This window comes from Elephantulus edwardii, unplaced genomic scaffold (genome assembly GCF_000299155.1).
Source record: "Elephantulus edwardii isolate Elephantulus edwardi_28Jun2011 unplaced genomic scaffold, EleEdw1.0 scaffold00066, whole genome shotgun sequence".
NCBI lineage: Eukaryota > Metazoa > Chordata > Mammalia > Macroscelidea > Macroscelididae > Elephantulus > Elephantulus edwardii.
In genome coordinates this window covers 14,127,609-14,135,576 of record NW_006399816.1, presented here as the reverse complement: position 1 = coordinate 14,135,576, position 7,968 = coordinate 14,127,609, and the positions used below count along the sequence as shown (strand labels likewise).

At 43.9% G+C, this 7,968-nt stretch overlaps 1 pseudogene; it reads right to left on the bottom strand.

Moving 5' to 3' along the window:
• Nucleotides 1-257: 257 nt before the first annotated feature.
• Nucleotides 258-981, bottom strand: LOC102843669 (annotated as a pseudogene).
• Nucleotides 982-7,968: the final 6,987 nt, after the last annotated feature.

Genomic DNA, 7,968 nt, shown 5'->3' with positions numbered 1-7,968 from the left:
CTTCTCTACAAGTTCAATGATTCCTTGCAATGGCTACACAGAACTTACAGATTATACTCATGACTGTGAGATTTATTATAGACGTTCACGGACTCCAGTTCAGGATTAGAGATGACTTAGGATCATGAAGTGACTCTGGAAACAGTTCTCTGAAACCCTCATCTGGCCTAATGAGCATTTGATTTGAGAAAAGGTTTTTGGTGTTGTTGTTTTTTTTATCTGACTTAATTAACTTTATTTCTGTTATACAAAACCCACTATGTGGTTGCCACAGCTGGAGCCTGGGTCCTCTGCATGGAGACACTGGTGTGGGTCTTTGCAAGATGGTCAGTGAATTTCTGGTAGGAAGACTTGGTGAACACCGTCCCTTTATAGAGATCTGGGGTCAATTAGCTTTAGGTCTTGGAGATGGCATCAAAGGTGACCTTGGCAGAGTTGACCAGAGTAACAGTGCAGCCCCTGGCTGAGGTGTAACAGTCGTCAATTCCAGCCATCAGCAGCTTCTTGGGTACGGGGATCAGACGATTCCACTGCCTCAGGGTGCAGGGATCAGGTGCTCCAGCACAGAGCCACAGCGTCTGGTCACCTTGCAGGGAACGGTGTGAGGCTTGCTGATCTTGTTCCCCTAGGAACCATGCGGAACAGCAACAATGAAGAGCTTGACCAGCATAATAGCCTCACAGATGGCAGTAGTTACCTCTTTGGGGCACTCAACTCCCAAGCCAACATGCATATAATCTCCAAAGGCAATGGATGCCTTGAACCTGGCTGGCTGGCCAGTATGTGTCTGCTTCTACACAGGCATGATTTTCAAGACTTCACCCCTGAGGAACATCCCCAGGAAGAAGTCAATGATCTCAGACTCCTTGATGGGAAATGAGAAGACATAGATCTCCATTCATGGACTTGACCTTCATATCTTTGGCCAGATGCCCAGCTTGGCAACTCCTTGTCCTTGGCTTTGCCTCCTAGAGCTCCATGCCCCCTCTCACAGCCCTGTCTACAGCCAAGACCCCAACTTTGCAGATAGATCCCTGCCGGAGCCTCTGTGGAAACCACCATGGGCTCCCATCCCAGGGCCTTTGGGTTTCCCTGCTGTACCAGTGTCATCCACCACTTGGTGTTTTCTCAGAGAATAAGGAGAGAAAGCATTCCTGAAGATAAGTTTTCAAAATCCAGTGGAATAGTTGGCATTAGCATTGCTGTATTGGAGCTGAGAATCCTATTATACATGACCTCAAATTACATGGCATTTTTTAAAAGATGCTTATCCTAATAATAGTAGCTTAGAGAAGTCAATAAATCTACCAGAAGTCCACATGCACCTGCACATATTTGGTGATTTCCTATATCACCTTGTGATTTCTCTTTTGTTATTTCTTAGATGGCCCAATGGGTAAGGCCATTTGAATCTACCACTTGTTCCATGGGAGAAAGATGGGCTGTCTCCTCCCATGCAATGAAAACCCCAATGCCTCTGAAAACCTTCTTAGGGTCAGCTAAGAGTTGGTACTGACTTGGCAATATGAGTGGGTGAGTGTGGTTTGGGCAGCCCTGGAGTGCAGTGAGTAAAGGCCATTGCTAACCAAAAGTCAGTGGTTTGAAGTCACCAGCACTCAGCAGGAGGAAAAAACATGTGACAGTCTGCTGTCTTTGGGCTTCCGTGAGTAGGGATCCACTCATTGGAAGTGGGTTTGGATTGATTTAGAGTGGTTCCGGGGTAGAAATGTTACCTTCCATGTGGAAGACTGGAGTTCGATTCCTGGTCAATGCACCTAAAATATAGCCGTCACCTGCCAGTGCAGGTTCATGTGATGCTGAACAAGTTTCTGTACAATTTCCAGACCAAGACCGACTAGAAAGAAAAGCTTGCTGTTCCACTTCTGGGGGAAAACAAAACAACAACAGCAAACCCTCCAACAACCCCTGGAGCAAAACAAGCTGATCCTATTGTACTTGAGTTTGCCCTGATCTGATGGCTGACTCCTTGGCAGCAAACAACAGTAACAGAGAGCTGGTAAATGTTTTGAGAGCTGATTCTTGCTGGAGAATAACCACTTTTCAGCTAGTACTTACTGAGTTCTTATAAACCTTGACTGAGGCCAAGTGCTGTGCCTCTTAGACACTTGTTACATTTGTTTTCCCTCCCCAGTAAAGACACCATGCAGTGATGCATCACTTGGTTAGTCAACTCCTTCTGCCAGCAGAGAAGAAAGGAAGCTGAAGAGACTTGGGCATCAAAAGAGACCTCTTGAAAGAGGAAGAACTCTTGAAAGAAGAAGGCAGTGCGTCTGAAAACGTGTTGAAGGGAAAGAAGGATAACAGGAATCTAACCATGAAGGAGCCCATGTTTCTGACTTTTCCATAAGACCAGTATCTCACTATCTCAGAGGGGCCTGAATATGTAGCTTTGTAAATGCCGTCCAATTACTAATTCTGAGCCAAACTAAATTAGAGCTGGATTGGGCTGAGATGATAACCTCTCTCTTTTTAAAAAAAATTTTTATTTTATTAATTTTAATGAAAATTTACAGAGATTTTGGATTTTCATTAATCCATTGTTGCACTTTTTTCTTTACACCCCCCCTCTCTTTTTTATGAGACTGCTTTAAAGTACATTTTTCCTTTCTTGTGACTTTGAGGTTTGATTCATTCCCCCCCTGCCTTTGTCGTATGGTTTGATTGTTATCTAACTAGAGAAAGCTTCAGTAGACTAGTGGGTAAAGATGCAGAGGCAGTCAACCCAAAGGCAGGCGGTTCAAATCCATAAGCTGCACCACAGGAGAAAGATGGACAGTCTCCTCCCATTGACCTACAACCTCAGAAAACTGGGTGAAGGCTCAGCATGAGTTGGTTCTGACTCAACAGCACATAATAACAGTACAAGCCTGAAAGCATGCGTTCTAGCCCTTGTACGACCACCTTCCCCACTGGGTGCCATTGTGCACTCAAACCTGTCCCACCACCTCTGGATATAACACTGTTCATTTTCGCATATTAAGTTTTCCCCAAACCCATATATCAATGTCTTTCCACTTTTCTGAGTCAGTTTTACGACCTTTCTGGAAAAATTTTTACTGAGAAACATTCTTTCATGGGTTTGCACCCAAATAAAGACCTGCAGAATGACAAAAGATTGGTGGCTGATACCTGGTGACAACAGGTGAGCCATTTCAGAAGGGAAAAATACAGGAGACAGTGGGCTTCTGCCAACAATAGAGCAGGAGTGAACATTGGGCCCTTTTGAGCAGCAGAGGAGCCCTGTTGTGAAGGGCATGAGCTAGATGGGTTGGGCCAGGGGCATGAACTCAATGCCCTGCAATTGCTGTGAGAGGTTCTGGTTCTTTCCCAAATCTCTCAGCATTTTCCCCAGATTCAGGGCTTGGAAAGGCTGTTACTTGGAGCTCCCTCTTCGGTGCAAGTGGAGGTGGGGGTATGGTATGCTGAGAAGAAAGACACCAAGTGGGGACAGCTTCAGTTCCCAAATATTTTAGTGGACATTAATTATCCACTTTTGGGTGTTTGTAATGCACATGCCCTCTAGAATGTGACTGTTTATATTTTTTTGAAAAAAAATAAAAATGAGGGGAGATGGGAAACTGCATGAAGAAAGATGAATCCTTCAGGTTAACCATGAGACCATGGGGAGGGGTGAAGATAAGGGTGGAATGTCAGAGCGTGAGCTGCTGCATTTATCCTGTGTTGTGTGATTCTAAGCAAGTCATCTGGCATCTCTGGGCCTCAGTTTCTCCCTTGGCCTCCCTTTTGGAAGTGTCAGTTTATCCTTTTGTAAAATATGCACTTTTTGTGGTTGTTGTTGCTACCATTGCAAATAAGCACAGTAGGACATGCATGGGTTGAATGATTTCTCCATGCACAATTCAGTGACATTGATTACATTTGTCAAGCTGTGCAAGCCATTGTCACTAGCCTTTTTGAAATTGTTTCTCACTCAGTAACATTAACTTACTGCCCTCTAAGATTCCTAGACAATCGTTCAAGTTCTTGCTGTCAGTTTATTTCCCTAAAGAACGTAATGCTCAAGGCAGGTATTTTCCAATAGTTAAGCTAAGGTATTGTTTGGTTGAAAGATTTCAGGGGATATTTTTGGTTTAAAGGTCAAGGTTTAAAGATGATCTCAGAGTAGTGGTTTCAAGAGTTAATTCAGCCTAGAATATTTGAAATCCTGTATTTCTTCTCTTTTGACCAGGGTTCTTCTATAGAACCTTTGATCAAGACATTTAGTAAATGGGCCAAGAGTTTGTGAAGCTGCACATCATACACTTTCCCATGGCCCAGAGAAGGTGTGAATCAGAAACAGCAAGTTCAGAGGCAATCAAGGAAGGAGAAAGATGCACAGTCTCCTCTCACAAAGATTTACAGTCTCAGGAACCTGATGGAGAGTTGCTGTGAACCAGAGCCACCTGGACAGCAACAGGGATAAAAGGAGAGAGAAATGAGCAGAGACAGGAGCCCCAGTACCACCAAGAAAGAAGAGCTGAGTGCAGATCTCGTCCTATGGACCCAGGTTCCTGTGCTGGGAAACTCCTCAAACCCGGAGACTCAGAGAGAGAAAGCCTTTCTGTAGAGCCAGCAACTTAAATTCAGACATCTAGCTTCCCACTCTTGGAAAATAAATTTCTACTTAATAAAAAACAAAACAACCAAATAAAAAAAGACTCATTAAGTAAATGGGAGCCAGGCATCATCTAGTTCTTCTGGTCTGAAGGGCAAAGACTATTGTTCACGGAAGCAACGAACCACATGTTTCATTCAAGCTTCACAGAAGGCATTGGCAATAACAGTGAGGCCGCAGGAAGTGATAGGTTCCAATTGTGGTATGTGCCAATTGACATGTTTCAACAAACAGATGCAGCCTTGAATGTGCTCACCAGTCCGTGCCAAGAAATTTGGAAGCTAGCTTACCTGGCCAACTGACTGGAAGAGATTCATTTTTGTTCTCATTCCCAAAAAAGATGATCTAACAGAATGTGGAAATTATCAAACAATATAACTTACATCACATAAAAATAAGATCTTGCTGAAGAGTATTTTTTTTAAAAAGGCTACAAGAGTGTATCAACAGAGAACTGCCAGAAATTCAAGCTGGATTTAGAAGGAATTGGACACAAAGGTATCATTACAATGTCCAGAAGAATGTCTATCTGTGTTTTATTGACTACTCAAAGGCATTTAATTGTGCTGATTATAATAAATCATACCTAACATTGAAAAGAATGGGAATCCAAGATCACTTAATTGTGCTCATGCGAAATGTGTACCTGGACTGAGAACCTGTTGTCTAAACAGAACAAAGGAATAGTGTAGGGTTTAAAATCATTGGCACCATATCCTTTCATCATACTCATTCAGACTTTATGCTGAGCAAAACCTTTCAGAAAGTGCAATTTATAAAGAGGAAGGTGGCATCAGGAGCAGAGGAAGAGTGATCAACAACTTGCATTATGCAGATGACACAAACTTGCTTGCTGAAAGCAAGGAAGACCTTATATCTTAACATCAAGAAAACAAAAATCTTCACTACTGGCCAGTAGGTAACATGATGATAAATGGAGAAAAGATTGACATTGTCAATGATTTCATGTTGCTTGACTCCACAATCAACACTCAGCATACAAGAAAACAAAAAACGTGTTGCATTGAGAAAATTTTCCATAAAGGACCTCTCCTAGATACAAAGGAGAAACAGTCAGTTTAAAGACTAAGGTGCTCCTGATTGAAACCAGTCTTTTCAGTTACTTGCCATGCATCTGAAAGTTGGATAATGAATGAGGATGGCAATGAATTAGAGGAAGAATCGATGTGTTTGAATTGCGGTGTTGGAGGAGAGTGCTTTGCAATTCCCTGTGTCCCATGAACTGCCAAAACCATGAGTAAACTATCTTGAAGAAAGTGCAACCATAGTGAAGAATGATGAAACTTTGTCTCCCATACTTTAAGTCTATTGATAGGAGGGAGCAGTCCTTGGAAAAAGGCATCATTGCGGGGAAGGTAGAGGTAGGAGAAAGAGAGGAAGACCCTCAACAACATGGATTGACACAGTGACTGTAGCAGCAGACTTGAGCGTATCAAAGACGACGAGGATGACACAGGCGAGGGCAAGGTTCTGAAGTGTTGTTCATGGGGGTCACTATGAGTTGTAGTTGACTTGACGGCACCTAACAACAACATACAAATGTGCAGACCCAACAGGACCCCCTCCCCCAATGCTGAGAAACGCAATGACCTAGCTCCAAGGATCTTCCTCCCATCTGCCAGTGGGTTGAGTTGTGGTGGCTTGTGTATTGCTAGGGTGCTGGCAGTGGTGCCTCTGGTATTTCACAGGACCACCCATGATGGACAAGTTTCAGGGGAGCTTCCGAATAAAGGAGATGAGGAAGAAAGTCCTGCTGATTGCTGAAAATTGAACTCTGATGGCTTAGTATGTAGAGAGACACCTCTCTGCTGCTTTGAATCCACCAGTGATCCTCAGAAGAAAGGTGGGAAGTCTCCTCTCGTGCAGTTTACAGTTTCTGAAAACCCACTGGATGATCCATTACTCATCAGTTCTGATGTGATAGCCTGAAAATTATCCAGTAAAAGCTGTAGAAATCACAGTATGTTGCCAGACTGACTCACTGCCATTGGGATTGCTGGAGAAGGACATTATGTTTTACCAGCAAGAGAGCAGGAGGGTCTAAGAGGCTGAGGGAAATCCTCCAAAGTTGGGTTGACTTGATGAGCACAGCAGTGAACCCAGACGCCTGTGATGCTGGCAATGGCACTGGACCAGCCTTTCACTTGGTTCTGTATGAAGTTATCATGAGTGAGAGCCAGCTAGACTCAATGACAACAAGCTCCGGGCATGTTTAGCTTTGACAACACCACCTACTTTGTGCACTCATGATGCTCCACGGGACATGGGAGGGACTCCTGTTCATGAGAGACATCTTAAGTATGGAGTAATATTTTCTTTTCACTTTCCATAAAGAATGAAATGTATCAGAAGATAAGTGGTGGCAGTTGGTGCTTTGCAAGGCAGGAGAGGCAACTTGAACTCAGGAGCAGCTGGAGTCAGGGGCCCTCTCCCCAAGCCCATACTGTTGCTTGCACATGCCTCCCTCCCTGGCGGGTGCTCTTGGATTCTGGAAGCCACGTATAGCAGACCTTGGAGTGAGCACTAGCCTGGAGCCCAAAGTGGGGCTGGGCAGAGAAGGCTCAAGAAGCATATGTGGGAAGGCAGGAGTTACTGTTTCCGCCTCCCTGAGCTCTGACCACATGCTTTTGGGGGGCTGATTTAGTGGGCATGTTATTCCCATTCTTCATGAGTTTTTGAATAATGCATTTTGCCTCAGCTCTTAAAAAAAGTGTGTACTTAATAATGCTAGAATAATGACCTTGTGTCACAATTCAGCCACTGGGGCTCTTAATCTACCACAGCATTCAAATATTATGAAATGTGTTACTTCTGACATTGGGTTAGTAGTGAAAATTCCATCTGAGCAAGGAGAAAGCAGAATCAATTCCGTGGGCTATCTTGCAGCCAGAGAAAGAGGGTTCTCGATCTTAACAGTTATAGTAGCAATTGTCCTTTACTGAACACCTGCTGTGCAGCAGGAGCCCTTGACACATGGCTGCAAACCGAATGGCTGGTGGTTTGAAACGGCCAGCCACCCTGCAAGGGAAAAGACCTGCCCTAGGAAGCTTGCAGCCTAGGGAGGGCATTCTACTTTGCCACATGGAGTCACTGTGAGTTGGAATCCTCTTGATGGCACCCAACAACAACTGTGTACCAAGAATTTAAACATGGCCTCATATTAACGCCCCCAACAGGCCAAAAAAGTCATTCATGCTGAGGCTTGATAACAGTGGCCACCCAGGAAGATATTCTGAAAAAGGCTATGAAGTATAAAAAGGGGATAAGAATAAAAACAACAACAACAAAACAACAAGCAAAAAACAATTGTC